Consider the following 17294-nt stretch of genomic DNA (forward strand, 5'->3'; position numbering starts at 1 on the left):
CAGTATCAATTTTACTGGCATAGCGTTGCCGTAATAAATACCACCAGAAAATATCCCCTTTTGCTTGATAAATAAGTGTCAGACTTGCAGAACCAATATCATTGAACTCATATATCATGGCAAGCTCAACTTACAAAGCATATAGTTCTGTTTCTGGGTCTGTTTACAAACACTTTAAGATAAATTTAAATTGTAATTGTGTAAGCAATGTTACCAAGCAATTGAGGGGTAAAAAAGTACAATGCATGATAAACATATCTTTGAACCGTTGCTTTTTCTATACACAGAACCAAAACTGGATTTTAATCAAGCTTGGCATGGACACAGTAGTGCCTGTGAGCCCAGTGAAGAATGATCTTGCTCTTCTGTCTACCAATCCTGCCAACCACTTCAACAACAAGCACCTATGCTATAATTTCCTACTGCTTTATTTGTCATGCGATAAGGCAAATTCTTATTGGGCAGCACTGCTGAAGACACCACATAATAGTTCTTAGCATTGAAAAAATTTTAACCGCAATATGGCCCAAGACCAGGCAGGTTTATGCAGCCAACCTGCAGGAGGATATAGGATTTCGCAAAGAAGTAAAACCCATCAAATGGTAAGTCCATTTTAAAGTAAACATAATATTCTGTATATTTGTGGCTTAATTTTAATGTAACTTTTTTTTCTTTTTGTGTACTAAGATATGATATATGTGTGATAATATTTCATGTTTGCTGTTTTCAGTTAATAAATGTAGTTCTAATTTACTTTTAACACGTTTACCAGAATAACCAAAACCTGGAGTGACTCGGCAGCCCTCAGTCCCCACTCTGTAAGGCTTAATACAAAGCTCCTAATAGTGAAATGGTCCAGAAGGTAGACATTTTTTTTGCTCTTTCCTCAATAAGAATTAATATCAAAAAAGAAAGACAGGGTTTTTTTGTGCCAAAAATGAATAATCTATATTTGCCATACATACAAACCTCTAGCGGCCTTTAAACGGATCATGCTGTCGGTCGGTAACTCCTTCATTGCTGTAGCACCAATGTCAGTCTTTAGGGATTGACTGTTGCTGGTTTATTATCTCAACTACCCCAACAATTAATAATAACCATGTGCATGACCCTGTTACCTGAATCGCGAGTACTTTGGAAGTGCCTTTTCAATTTCATGAACCTGCTGCAATAGCTGATTGTTCTGATGTTCTCCATACATACCCTGATGAAGTCTAGCGGCAAAACGCGTTGGGTTAGAGACCTGTAACATTCACTTTACTAGATTATTGAGTCAGGCAACTGATTGTCTAGCATCAACAGACACATTCCCAGGCGTTTCATTGCTCAGGGAAGCCTGATTACTACATATTGTATCTTTGTATACTATTTATTGCACATTATGTTAATTTGCTGTGTTTACACTAGAATACTTTTATGTATGCCAAATATAGATTATTGATTTTTGCTACAAAAAACCCTGTCTTTCTCTCTTTTTATATAATAATTCTTTCTGCCATTTATGGGGTCATGATCATGGTAACACCCTATATAAATTAGCTAGGCACCAGTATACTGCAAGGTCTGCCTATAATATCACCCTGCTCCTGTGAAAATAGCTAGCTTTTACTATGTACAAAATGTACCTGTAAAAATTAGATTAGATACTAACTTTAGCATTATGCTCCTTCCAGCAAGATCCTGGGAAATACATTGCAGCTCATATCTTGGAACAATTTTCTCTTACAATGGACTTACGGGTCCTGTAATGTTTAGGGTTACTTACCGGTAATATTTGCAGCAAACCTTTTCCATATAGATGGTGATGTCATACCGAGTGACCCTGCATTGTATAGCAAGGTCTGGTTTAATTTTAAAATAAAGTAAAAAAAAAAAAAATAAACAATAAAAATTAAAATGAGCAGGAGATTTTCATGAAATTGCTTTCACCAAGTGGAAACATAATAACATTTTTTGCAAATATTTTGCTGCTGATTTTGCAAGTTAATTGCAAATCCCTTCAATGTGGTACTGACCCCAACATGGACATGCTTGTCCCACGGATCAATTTTGGTGACAATACTAATTGGAGCTGTATTTTTATGAAAACTTAGCAAAATTAAACGTTATAGTTTTGCCCATCCTTCATACTGTCTGACATCATTATTGATTAAAAGTGTTTTTTGAATACCTGTAGCATAGCATACCATATGTAACAATTGCCAATCTGCTGACAGGGTTACATGAATATGTCATCTATAATCATTTGTATCATTTGAAACCCTGATCATTTCTGATCAACATCTTTTCATTTAGGATTTGTACAATGTCACCTTTGTCATACACCACACACTTGTTTTTTATGTGAGGACTTAGAGTGGTATAGTATATGAAAGATTTACATATGTGACATGTCACAATGTACAGCAACAGTGTGAAATTAAAAAAATTAGAATTTCTTCCTTTTTTCCCATACATACCAGGTTTTATATTGTGTCATCTCTGAGCTAGGGTCTATGACTTAGTAGATGCTGACCCTGAATGATGCCCAGTGCTCTGCTACTAAACTGTTAGGACCATCACCCATCACACAAGGGTAGTCTCCAATGGCTTGCCAATTTTTATGAGGCTAAAATTACAATTCTTAATTCCTATTTGTTTTGAACAGAGAAGAAAGATTGACCCAGTCTGACCTATATAACATTCAACTTATTCTGAACCTGAGAAAATTGTATGAAAAAGTACAAGAAAAAACTTACCTAAGTCATGATTCATAATATAGAATTACCTTAAAGAATTCCTCCTGTAAACATTGTGATGGGTATATTTCTGGTTTAAACATAATGAAAACACTTTTTAAACACTTTTGACTGAGCATTGCTTGTCAAGCCTGGCTTAAATAAAGAATGATGGAATCACCTATAGAATTCAGATGCAGTTTCCAACATGCCTTTGATGGAAAAGTGCAATTTATGACTGGGATCCTTTTTGCTGAACATGAGTGTGGTCTGTCTGGTACACACAAGGAATTGGCTTGAATTAGTCAGGAATGTAAAGGTTAGAGAAAGGGCACAGTTTGAAGTTTGCAGCACATGAAATGCTGCCTTCGGGAGATCATCTTAGGGAACAAATGTGATCTTACAGAATCTTTTTTATATCCATGAAGAGTAAAGTTTGTCTCTTTCTTTATCATTTACTCCGATCCACTGCTTTGGTTACTTGGGACCAATACTACCCGAAATAGATTCTTGAGGGTTGTGATTGCTCAGGAAAAACATTGGGTAACATATCTCTCAGGACTCCAGTGGAGCGATATTTCTGGATAAATTTCCAGTTCTGGTTCTCTTCTGCATCCATTCCAAATCCAAATGGTGTCATGTGTCCCTGATAGACATGTGTCCCATTTTGTGCAAAGCCCCCTATTTCCTGACCTACTGATACTCGTCACCTCTCCCTTATCTGTGATAATGCCCCATAATGTCCTAGTTCTCAGGTCTGGCCATTACCACTATGCCCCTGCACCATAGGAGGTGGGCATATGTTGCCCTATACCCAGAAACACATAATATATTTTAAGCTGGCTACGGTGGAAGAAGAAGTTGTGGAGGATCGTGAGAGAAGTTGAGAGAGAGTTTGGTAAGTAAAATGGCAATGTCTCTTTGAAAAAAACTAGAAGCATTATGTGATAAGTATTCAGTGATAATATTATTTTTTATTTACCCTTTGCAGAAACAAAAGTAACACAAAATTTTGTTGACATCTTAGTATTGATCAGCTTTGATTTTACAGACCTAAAAAGGTAGCTCTTTTTTCTAACTTATTAGTCCTCCACTTTACATCTGAAACTGTTAAAACATGACAATCATTTTGCAACGTATACTGAATGATAGTCTTTCACAGATCTTCCTTCCTTTTTTTGGTTTGCGCAAAATTACTTCATCGTCTGCTGAAAAAAAATCCTACTTGCTTTTCATATTACTTAACTTTTTTCATGCTGTTCCTCAACTAAAGCCAAACAAATATTCCTAATTAGAGAGGATAGTTTAAAGATGCTTGGCCAGCAAACAAACCCCAGAGCATGATGGGAAGAAGAAGTCATTTTGTTATGAAAAGGCCATAAAAAGGGAAATCAGAATAATTCTGATGGTTTGCAGACCCTCGACATTTGATGCTTCCTCATCCCCTGAGACTAAATAACTGCAAATCATTGGCCTCCCCTTTAGAAAAAACACCTTAGGTTTTAATTGCGTGTTTACATTTCACCATGCAGACTTAGTATAATACGGTCTAATGTAGTACACCACCCAGTCGGCAAAGTATAAAAGATTTGCATCCATTTATCTACTTTGTAATGGACATGGCCTCACAACGTGCCAGACCTTTTCCTCTCTATATTCTTTAGAATATATGACTGTTTAAATACTACCTATTTAAGAAAAGAAAAAAGTTTTTGTAACCTCTGGGCAGAGTAAAGACACAATTTAATACAGCTGTGTAATCATTAAGAAATAATGAAATATATTTTATAAATGCAAGCAGTGTAAGGCTACGTACACACGTGCAATAATTTTCGTTGGAAAGGATCTTTAAAAATCCTTGCCAACAACAAAAGACTGAATGATGCATGAACGAGCGCTGTACATACAGCGCCATTCTTGTCTTTAGAGGGGGGACCAGAATTATCTGATGTGTGTACGTAGCCTAGGTACCTAAGTACCTGGGAGGAAAAAGTAGTACAAGAAGCTAATCAGTTCATGTTCTGACCAGAAGCATGTTAGTTGGAATGGAAAGCATACAAAGAGATTATATCATCACTGTATTTTTTTTCTTTTCACAATACAGTCATAGGTTGCAGTTAGTTAAGAATGAGCTGGGCTCAGAGAAAGTGGGTCAAATGATGCTTATTACCAGGACATCTAACGTCAGAAAAAAGTACTCCTAAAGTCTCTGGAATAAAGGTGAATATTGCAGCGAAACGTTTTATTTTTTCATTTAATAGGCTTTTCGTCTTTCTCTTGGTATTTTTACATTGATGGTGTAATGACCAAAATTATACAAACTCATTTGACACTCTACATTGGCACTGAATGACCCCTTGACTGATGAAATGTGTAGGCATAAAGCTTTATAAAGATTGGAACACTTTGCCCTCCCCCAAAAAAAGAAGGACACAAAACAATATTTTGGGAAGAAGATGAGACCACAATGTTATCAAAGTTATATAACTCAATGTTATTAACTAATAGTAACAGTAGCAATACAAATATGTTTATATATAAATGACAATTCAAAATAATGCAGGGAGACAGGACAGAGACATTTGTTCAATGCTTTTAGGTTAATACCACTTGCTATATAGCACCTACCTAACTTGTATGATCTTCTTCAAATCTCTTCTTCCAAACCAACTTTAATAAAACCCAGAAGGCTAAAATAAACTCAGCTTAATAGTAAGACACTTTGAATATTTTTCTAAAAGCATTGATTGCACGTACCAGTCTTTCAGAACTGTTGTCACAAAGAAAACAGCAATACTTTCATGTGGCCTATACTTCAGATATAGGACTGATGCTGGAGACAAATGAAAGCACTGTAAGGACAGATATTTTTCAAGTAAAGTTTAGGAAACAATGTTAATGTTTAATTTTAAACTTAGCCCAGTTGGTTTTTTTTTTAATTTGAACAATTGTTTGTGTTTGATGATTTAAAAAAAAAAAAATTTGTTTCTCTGTTAGGGGCCCCAAACTGTAACCCTGCCTAGAGCCTTGTGTGTGCCTAATCCAGCAATTTTCCAAGCCTTCAATTTAAACACAGGTATTTGGTAAGTGCCACATGTCCAATTTGGTCAACACTCGGCTGTATGTAGATCAGTCACCTACAGACATTTATAAGCAAAGGTATACATTATTACATTCATTTAATCTACAAATATATATAGTTTATCTGCTAGCATTGGAAAAGGTATGTACTGAACAAATTGCTGTCTTTTGAGCAGGACTAAAGTTTACAGTTTACTATGTCTGCCAGTATAAGTATTAGTGCCTAGTATCAGATTCCTTACCTTGTTTGATGTTTCATGGGAGAACTTTGTCAATGATGTAGGAACCTATGAAAAGACAATATTTTTTTTTTTTAAACTACACTTCTTGGAGGAATAGTTTTTATGGACCTGTGTACCCCCACAGTCCTATGTTCTGGGTGCTATTGTCACACGTAAAGTAATGTTGCTGCCTTAAGTTATGAACTGGCTATACTCTAAACCTGTGATTCTCAACCTTTTTAACTTTGGGGGACCCTTGAAAAAATTTTTAGGCCTTAAGGAACCTCTACTATAATTACTATATCCACAACTCACAGTACATTAGCATTGTGGGAAGAATGTCATCTTTACAGATAGCCAAAAAGATTATGGGTGTCAGTGGTAACTGACTGAGAGGCTCGGATTGCTCAATGCAAGAAACCCCTAGTAACTTCCGAAGGAACCCTGGTCTCTTTGCATTCTTTGGACTGATTTCTGATTATTGTTATGGGATAATGTACACATTTCTCTTGAGTGTCCTTTTGATTGTATGAGGGGACAGACAAAACAAAATGCCTGTATTGTCACCCACACAGACTTATACAGTACTGTATAGAGTGCAGATTTTTGTGAACCATCCATGGAATTAAAATGTTCATATCATCCAAAAATATTCAGTTAGGTTAATTTGCTTCCCCCCAAAATGGTACTTAGGCTGGGGTAATGACATCCTACTATGATAGGGACAGCAGATTTGTAGGACAACTAGTTACATGACAATGGACTTTGTGAAGCACTGCGTTATATGTTGGCACTACATAAATACTGTGCAATATTATTAATTTTCATCCTGGATAAGGATGAGAGAAATTGAGAGTGTCTTTCTTTTCAGTAATATTTTTATGAAAATTGGAGTATTTCACTAAAATGTCTCCATTTTTGCAGTTAGGTTGTTTTTGGTGATCACAGTGTTTTAAATGGTTCCTAAAGAAGAAGCCCCTTTAAATTATACACGTTCATGTACCAAAACTAACAGAAGCTCATTGGCCTCATTATTTTACTTTTTTCGCAAAAAGAGAATAAAAGTAAAATTTTAAAGTTCTGGTTTAGGGTATCACCTAAATCAAGAGTCACCTTAATAGTGACATCACTATAGTCAATAGAAATAAAATTCAAAAGAAACTTCCCATTGCAGGTTAACATGTTGCTTCCTTGCAATTAGCAGCGGTGTTCCCAGTCTCTAGTGCAAGCTACTTTATTTGGCTTTAGGTTTGCCTATTATGCATGCCTCCTTCAGGTCTGATTGGCGACTGAAATGCCAATTGAAGAAGTTTGTTTGGAAGATATGACAATGTTGCTTTAAATTGGAAGACAAAGCATGATGCTAGATATACTAAAATAAATATTTTAATATTAATAATAATTACTATTATCTTACCATTGACCAAAGTCATCCAATGCACAATATATTAGCTATTATTTCAATTAAACATTACAAACTATATAAAATCTTTCTTCTCAGATGTGCGCTTAGCCCATCGTACATCGTCCATGTTCTAACAAGAAGAGCATACCCTGATGACCACTTTCTTTTTTCTCTTCAGTAAAGAAATGATCAACCCCATCATACAGAGATTTCCCAAAAAGTTGGAAAATGTGCTAATAAGTGAGACTGACTATTGTAGCCATGATTTGTGCAGTCCTCACCCAGGTTTCATTTAGGACCATCAAAACTCAGGAGAGATATAGCGACTTCAGCTTTAACATTCTATTCCCTCTTTACAATTTTTTTGCTTGTTAAGTAGCAGTTAGGTTCCACCTCCCATCATGCTCTGCTACACAATCAAAGGGCGCCAACAGCTGGAAGAGCATTGGTCTTGTGCCCTGTGAGACCTGAGCACAAGGTGGAAGCCATTTTTTCCTCACATTATTCTAGGCTGATTAGCCATTACGTACAATTTACTTATTGCTTACACATGGTCCTTTATGGGGAAACATAGTAATTGAAGACATTTTTTTTTGGACATTTCCGGCATTTAGAAAACAGGTTGTGAGAAAAAAATAAATACCATCCAGAATTAAATGATGAAATTGCTCTCTGCTGTTAATGATAATAAGGTTGTTGAGGTTATACCATATGTCTTATGTGCGTAGCTAGCAGGAGGTTGTAAACTGATACTATACATGCATATAATTATACCTTATTTCAGTCCTGTACGTCCCTAAAAGGGATGAATGGATGAATTAAAAGGGATGAATGGAGTGACTTCTACAAAAATTGATTTCACCACAGTATTTTCATTTCTGCCACCAGCAGAATTATACCAGAGCAAGAACTCTCAATTTTGCTTAATAAAATTCCTTTGAAAAAAATATTTGAAGCCTATGTAATCTGGGGTGCGTTAACTCATGTTACACCTACTGAATAGGCTCCCATGCTACTTACAATGTATGGTGCGCAGTGCTTAGCAGAAATGGGTATGTTTTATTGAGGGGTTGCTGCATCACAAAAAGTAAAAGGACCTTTTTTTTTTTTTCTTTATTTAGTGTTAATTGGGGTTGTATTATATATTTGGATATTTGGTGTATTTGGTGTCAGGTAATAAAGTAGTGGAGCTGGCATTCACCAACATATTCTAGTGGAGAATCAATCACTGCCATTAAAAACAATAGACCTGGATGGTTCGCAACAGCAATAATATTATATTAGGTTATAGCTGACTTATTTTTATGTCTCTTGTTTTCTGTGAAAAAAAATAGGCAAATGAAGGGCTGTTGGCGCTAGAACAGTCACAGAATTTTTAATTTTAAAAAGAGTCTCCATAACCCTCAAGGGCCGTTTAAAGTGCATTGCACATTTACCTATCCTATGTGCCCCAATGCATTTAATCAAAATGTTGAAATTTCAGTGAAAACTACAGATTCCTGACATAATTTTGGGCAATGAAAACTCCCAAGTTTTACTCATTCTAAGGTATTTTGTGTTATCTTGGGAATTAAATCATATGTATCATTTTAACTATCATATGGAATAAATTAATTTATGTTATTATGACTACTATCGTGTGCCATTTGTGTGCCATTGCATGCAAGTGATATTATCCATGTATGTGATTATTTTTTCGAAATCCAGACTTGGGCTTCCCCTAAGCTATAGAAGACTATCGGGGACATCCACTGCCAATATGCTACAGGCTGCCCAAATTTAGCCTGGTATGGCAAACATTCCTTGTTCCAGTTAAATTGATTAAGGGGTTGGCAAGATGAACATCGGCTCTGAATCCATTGTTAAGATACACAGTGGACAGCTATTGGAGTGGTTGTCAGGAATGAACCACACACAATAATTAAAAATTAGTAAAAGAGAAAGTTTCCATTTCAAAAGTTTTGCTGTTTTACATCCCATTTTCTAAAGTTTTGGCAAAAATCTGTAGGAATTTTTGTGTTGGGACGCAGTTGACAAGGTAACAATAAGCTCAAACAATTGTATCAATGGCTTATGAATTTTCATTATGCCCCTGGGTTATTTGGTTCTTGTAGAACTGAAAATGTCTAACAGCTATACTACTGTGGGGGTGATCAGGACTCTGAGCATGGGATAATTGCACTGGGAAATGCATTTTTTGTTGAGTTAGATCTTACATTTGTTTTTATTCATTTTTGGGTGGTGAAGCCCAGTTTTTTGCTATCACATCCAGTTTTAACGATACGGGGTATCCTCCATTTTTGTGAAAAAACATACACATTTTACATACAATAAAAAAATAATGAAATAATAACTTGAATGTACTGTTTATTTAAATTTCTTTTGTTCATACAAAGGAATTACTGTTACTCTATAACATTTTTTTTTACAGTAAAACATTTGAAAATTTATCGGGTAAGCGGTTAGGGTAAAAATTTACGCTTATAGCTTTTCCTGGAGTGTTCAGTGTTAGGACAATCCTGCCGGATGCTCCAACAACAGTCAGCCGTCATATGGACATCCCATCTACCCTGATATCGTCCTTCCATGACCTTCAAGTCTTGGTGGAATCGTTCACGTTGCTCATCACTGACTGCACCAAGGTTTTCCGGGAAGTTAGAAAGATGGCTATGCAATAAATGCACCCTGATGCTCATATTGCAACCAAGCATTTCTGTGTAATTATTTGCTGGTGTGTTTCCAAGAAAGTCCTTGACAATGGCTTTGAATGATAACCAAGCATTCTTTTCAACTTCTGACACTGTCCTGATGAAATGTTCATCTCTGATGAACTGCAGAATTTGTGGACTATCAAACACACCGGCCTTTATTTTTTCAAATGACAGGTTAGGAAATGCCAAAATGAGGTACTTAAAAGTCTCCTTCAGTTGGCAAAGCTTTAACGAACTGCTTCATCAGACCCCGTTTCATGTGCAGAGGCGGGAATATAACATTCTTTTTATCAACAAGTGGCTCATGTAGAGTGTTTGGATGACCTGGTTTTAGGGCAGATCTTGGAGGCCAATTCCTTTCCACCCAATGTCTCTCACGAGCTCTGCTGTCCCACATGCACAGATACCAGGATACTTGGTGTATCCGTGTTGCTCACCAAGAAGGAAGCATATAATTTTAAGGTCAACACAGATAACCCAATTGTGTTGGTGATATTGCAACAACTCAATGACTCTCTTTATGTCTGTTCTGTATTCTTCACAAAGAGAAACTGAATGGCCATTGGGACTGACCCAAATACATTGCCATTGTGAAGGAGGACACACTTTAAGCTTCGCTTTGAGCTATCAATGAACATTCGCCATTCAATTAAGTTATAGATTGTAATTCCCAATTCCTCCAGTAAACCAGGTATGTTATGGCAATGCACAAAGCCACTGTCAGTTCTAAAGTACTGCAGAAATGCAATTTCTCTGGTTTGAAAGTACGATACCCTTGTGCTTTTTTCAAGTAAGTTTTCTCACGCAGTCTTGATGCTAGGAGTTCTGAAGCCTTCTTTGGTAGTCCCAAAGCACGTGCCAAATCACTCAACTCATGCTGATCAAACCCCTTACAAACTCCTCTTCAATTTCAAACTCTTCATCATTGTTGTCACCTAGTTCATCACCATATTCATGTTCTTCAAGAGAGGGTGGTGTAATGAAAACCAGCACTGGGATATCATCTGAATGGGCCACTGGGCGTAAAGCCGATGGTGGACTAGGATACTCTGTTACATTTATTTTTCTTGTTATATCCTGAAGTTTTCACTATACAAAAGTAACAGTCACTGAGAATGATCTCCTGGCTCTCGCCAAACCATAGATATACCAAATGGCATCTTATCACGTGTTCCCTTTGTCCACTTCCGTAAACCCTCGACACGCTGTTTGCACACTTATGAGGGGCCCAAGACTTATCTTGATCACCAAGTTTAACTTAGAAATATGTCAAATAGGCTTGCTCTACAAATGTGTTTATGTTTGCCCTTTGACTGGGAATCGTGAAACTGACACGATATAGCAATATGAATCAAAGTTGTTTAGGCACAACGAGAAACAGCAGAACCAGAGATGATCTGAAAGAAAGGAAATACGTGTGTACGTAGAAAAATGATCTTTGCTTATTCACTACGTAGAGCAGCGCACAACCTCCGACCACACTGTCTTGCGTATAAATGAATGGCCTATACAAATCCACGCTACAGTATTCAAATAAATATAAGCGGTAGAGAAAAAACCTAACGTGATAGAAGAAAACTAAGGGCACTTTCAGAATCAGCATACTTGTGTAAACAAGTCTAAAAATTTAAGTCAACAAAACATTTGTTCAAAAGTGTTCCCCTGTGTTGTCATTACAGTCCCTTTACCAAACCAATCATCTGTACTGACCACTGGGTATCCAAGGGCCACACAACAAGTACCAAATAGCTGGAGTCTGGATACCCAAATGTTACTGAAAATCTCTTTACCAGGGCACAGACAGTAATACAAAATATACATTTGTTCTAACTCTTCCACTTTCTGTTCTGAACTAGAAACCATGTTTCCCCTTACACAACATCCTGTTTTTTATTAGAAAGAAAGAAATATAAGAGATGTTTTCTTTATACATTTTATCTGAACACAAGGCTTTCTATTCTCTCCCATTGAAGATATTCTGTAATTCACATAAAGTCCCTTTGATATCATTCATCAGCATAGCATCGTTTACAATGATACAATAATATTGAAAACGAAAGTCTTTTAGAAACATGAACTACAGTACTGTACATGAAACAATCTATTTCCCTGAAGGATTAAAGAAGGAATCAAGGTGAGTGGGAGGAAAGTAAATATTTGCAGGAAATGTAAGGCTTTTATCTCTCCTGTCATTATTTAACCACATACAGTATATTTTTATCTGATGCTGCAGCAATCAATACAATGTATTGACAGATATATGGATTTCTGCACTGACATTCAAATTCCAAGACTTAAAAGGAAAGTTAACAGACATAAAGCTGAACTCCGGGCAAACAGCTAAATACACAAATGAAATACATATATCTAAGCTGTTTTACCAGCCATAAGTTTTATTTCTGTGCATGCACTTATGAGATTTACAGACAGCACAACCCTGTCTGGCAGGGAAGGGGGCATAATTGTTTTCTGATGCAGTTAGGTAGTAGTAGGCCTTTATCCTCCCACAGCCTGTGGCTGGATAGGTAATAGAGAAGCAAAACAGTAAGTCAGAGCTCTGTTATATAGAATTCAGTAGGTGGATAAGTGAATTTTACAGTAGATACTCCCCATTTATTTACCAATTTACATACTGTCCCAATCTAAGGTAAAATGTAACCATCATGATATCGCAGGAACTCAAGATAACGCAACAATTTAATTAGGATTGCAACAGTTTTTCTTGGCAGCGCATTTTGAATGAAGATTCACCTCTGCCTTTGTTTAATAGCAAGGCAAGCCACTTCAAGTTTTAGCTTTGTGGATTCACGTGTTACCTAGAAGCACGTTGGACAATGGGTCAAGACCCTATAGGAATTACAAGACTGGCTCAAAAGTGTATGATCTTTGCTTTTTTGTGAGTAAACTTGTTTTTCTCCCCTCAAATTTTCACTTTTTCAAAATTCTTTTTTAGTTTATCCAACAAAAACATGAGCCTGAGGGATAAAGTGTGAATGAGAGTCTAGTGAAATGTGAGATAAGAATAGAGCAGGCAGGTGGAAACTCTACCACCATGACTGTGAAATGACAGTTTAACTTATAAAGGTTCTCACGATGTTTGCATGCATGATGCTCTAAATTTGGGTCTCATAAGACATGGCACATTGAGAATTATGCAGCTAATGAACACTGGGAACTCTGGGTAAATGCAGATCAATAGCAAGGGGTTATGTTGGGTATTGTTGATTAGTGTTGTAAGTGCTCAGCATGCCATCAGAAGTCAGGGTGGGTAAAGGTATGAGCTGTTTTATAGCTGAACAATATTGTAGTAGAAGAGGCCTGGGAATTCTTAACAGAAATCTATAATAGGGTGATCACCAGTTTAGAACACACATTTAAAAAAGTGATGATCAGCTGACATATTTTTAGGAACAGTCTTCTGGTGATCATACCACAGTGTTAACGCAATCACTACATTTTCAAAGTAATATCTTGGCTGGCAAAGATATCTAGTGAACACAATGTGGATTTATAGCCTATATGGCTACTGAGGAATAGAAGTAGATGGTAGTTTTAGTGCCACGTCATTGATCTAGTCTACTTACAGTGTTCTCCCCAGCCCTTTGTAGCTTACCACCCAGCACTTTTCAGTAACCACCCAGCTGTTTTTGGGTGGGTTTGAAAGTTGGATCACAATACTAGAGCTGCCACTCGCTTACAATTTCTTCCCACCTAGCTTAAAAAAAAAGTCTGGAGAGAACACTGTACTTAGTTTAACAGAGTTTCTATAATTTAAGTAGACCTTCCGGTAACTTGACAAGTCTACATCAATATATTTCTGGCATATCACTTATCAAACAGACATAATGAAACATGTTTAATGGTATATTTATTCAGACAAAGCAAACCTCAATGTAGGTTACTGATGTGCTGGCTCATTAACTAACCCAGAGGTAGGCAAACGGGCTAGCCAATATTCCAGTCCGGCCTAACGCCTCCCTAGTTATTTATTGTTGGATTCAACCTAATTAAATTGTTGCGTTATCTTGAGTTCCCGCGATACCATCGAGTTTCTGCACAGTAACCCCAATTACTATGCCTAAATAGCAGAAGCAACGCGCAGCTACCAGTCTCCAGAAGGTTGACCTCAAACGTTGTGTCTTCAACCCCGAATTGACTAACGAATTATTCCTCATCCAACGCGGCAACAAAGCCCTGTGTTTAGTGTGCAACAATACGAACAGCACTGTCAAGCGGTCGAATCTCAAGGGGCATTTTGATTTTCGCACACGTACAGAGACTACACCGCAGGTGAGCGGAAGACTGAGGCTGCTCGCTTGCAGTCAGGGTTGGAAAAAAACTTTCCTTGGACACCTTGTATCTTCTGGCTCAATGTGCCTTCAATGACCTGAAATGACCTAGTAGTCCTCCAGAGCCATAGTCATCCAGGAATCCAGGATTTATTAAATGTTTACTACAAAAAAAAATAAAAAAAAATACAAAATTTTAAAAATTTTCCCTTTAAAGCCAAGGTGTTATGTAGTCAGCTGACATTCATTCATTGGGCTTTGTTCTTGCTGAAGCATCAATAAGCCAAACAAGAGCCTTTAAGACCCTGAGAGAGAAGGTGTTTAAAATAAAAAAAGGAGCTCAGGCTGCAGTATTTACCTTCAATCCTTAGCTGTCCCTCACGGTAATACGTTTTTGCAACAAGATCTCTTCATTTTTCTTGGTGGAATGGCATTCATAGGACATCCTATGAGTATGGGGTGTACAGTATAATGATGCATGGAGTGGTGCCGGCATGATCACATTGGCTGTGTGAATGCCAAGCATTGGGAAAGAGGATTTGTAGGTCATCTGAGTGGTCTGGAAAAGGTAAGTATATGGGTTAGATGCAATTGCAGGCATGGAAACTTTGCCTGGACCAGGGTTTAACCCAAAATTTTTAGTCTTGACTTGGAGTGTACTTTTAACAAAGTATGCCAGTCTAAAAAGTGTTGTCAGGAGCTTTGTGCTTGATTACATAATCCCCATTATAACATAAGGATGGATGAGAGAATAGAGATAAATACTTGGGCCCAGTAATCAGTAGCCACACTGGTTCTAATTTGGAGCTTACCAGTCTTTCTCCAGCATTCTGAAAAGGTGGTGCGCATAAAGGCCTGAAAAGGGGAATACAATCAGAATTAGCCTCTGGGAGAAAAGCTGGCGTCTTATGATCAAAAGAGAAACCAGAAAAACACTGTGCAGGACCAACAGGACATTGGAGAGGAAACAAGAAATGCCTACGCCATGTACGCCAAGCTACTTTCTCCGGATCCCTTCTAATAACCGTGCCGCATTTGTAACATTTTCGAGCTGGCACTTCTATGAATCAGCTAGCTAAAAAATTCTGCAGGGGCTGATGTCATTGTGCAGCGGAAGTATTGGGAAATTTAAATGAAGCCTCCTATTGTCGTATGGCAATTTGAGATGCTCTTCATGTGAACATCAGCTGCTTTTCAATCTTCTAAGAAGAATGCAAGAGTTGTGACATGAGAAAAAGTGAAAAATGCCACAGCCCATGGTTTATGAGTTTTGTGTGCAACAAAAAGAGCATTCACCATGATATGACAATTTACTTCAACATACACCTGTTCAATCTTGTACTGTTCACAATTCAGAGTTAAAGTAGATACAAACCCAGACACTAAGATCGCATAAAAAAAAATTTAACATTGTAATGTCATTAGATGTTCCAGTTTGTATGTGAAGTTTAAATCTCCACAAAGTGAAGAAAAATTCTAATATAGAAAGTTATCTTTGGCGGTTTGGATTTTCTGACGCTTTGAGTACTATGTACAATGGTCATTAGTAATAGCTTAAAACCTGATAGTGGTACTAACCAAAAAAAAAAGTTTTGACTTTATCTTGACTGTCCTTTGTTAAGTTATCAGGACCTAGACTAGCTCCTGGGGGCTCTACCAATTCTTTCTGCTCACAATTGACCAATGTGGCCACTCATTATGAGACCCATTAAAAAGCAATAAATGTCAGGGTACTGTTTTCTGTAGCTGGTATTATTATAACAAGATAGCACTATGCAACCTTACCTTCTTCTGATCCCCATAACAAACTGGGGAATAGTTCTGTAGCCTCCAGAGAACAATGTACCTGGTACCATCACAGGCTGTGAGCACATGATTTTATCAGCTCACAAGATTTCCAACAGGATCAATGGTTAGATGTTTTATTTATCTAACAGATATCACAAAATGCTTTTAATAATTTATTCATCAGACCAAAAGCAAGCAAATAAGGAAAGTTCATTGTTGCGTTTTAATCTACTTCAATATTCCACTATTTCACCTTTCAATGTATATTTAATCATCAGATCCAATTTTTCAACTTCAGTCTGTGAGGACAGCAGAAAAATGGATGTATTATTAAATGTGGGCAAACGAGTATTGCAGATCCAGAGGCTAAACTGATCTGACTGACCCAGCGAGCAGAATGGGAGAGAGAGAAAAAAAGATGCTTTTCAACAAATAAAAGGGTGAAAACATCAAACAGATCCTTGTCCCCAAGCCAGGAAACAAGCAGGCTTTTAAGGGGTGGAAGGTGGGACTTTGCCTAATGAATAGAAAGCAAGGAAAACAAGCCAGTCAGCTCCATTCAGGAAAAAACAAGACAAGGCGCTGCTTTCCTTATTGCCAGAGGTCCTGAGCCATCCAAAGAGCGCATTCTCCCCCCCGCCAAGACCCAGGCCCAACGCTCTGCCGCCATATACAATGCAATCCATGGCTTACTACAAAGGGCTTATGTTTCCTATTGGGGCCATGTATGAACATAAATCAAAGATTTTTCACCTTCTGGTATTATACCTGGCTGTATTAAAGTAGATAACTGAATAATATCATTAACAATGGCCTTAATAAATAAAAATACAGTTTTTGTATCCCTGCAGCTTCTTGGAAGCCATTTCTTGTATGCATGGCATTTCTTATGATGGAATTTCTAATGGTGACCATTTTTGTAAAATGGACCACGACTGCCCAATGTGTTGAAATGATTATCTGTCTACATCAGACATCTTTGTGACAGGGTGACATGTAAGGACAGATAGCTGTCAGTCTGACAGTAAACAAACCCACAAAAATGATCAGCATATTTGCGCATTATGATGTACTTACATGCT

At 37.2% G+C, this 17294-nt stretch overlaps 1 long non-coding RNA gene across 2 annotated transcripts in view; it reads left to right on the forward strand.

Moving 5' to 3' along the window:
* The window catches only part of LOC140323370 (uncharacterized), a 255216-nt gene that overhangs the window by 155630 nt on the left and 82292 nt on the right, over positions 1-17294 (forward strand). For both annotated transcript variants that reach the window (XR_011919363.1, XR_011919362.1), the window contains exon 3: positions 288-602. This is a non-coding gene — a long non-coding RNA (uncharacterized lncRNA). The remainder of the gene's footprint in view (positions 1-287; positions 603-17294) is intronic.

Source organism: Pyxicephalus adspersus, chromosome 2, assembly GCF_032062135.1.
Source record: "Pyxicephalus adspersus chromosome 2, UCB_Pads_2.0, whole genome shotgun sequence".
Taxonomy (NCBI): domain Eukaryota; kingdom Metazoa; phylum Chordata; class Amphibia; order Anura; family Pyxicephalidae; genus Pyxicephalus; species Pyxicephalus adspersus.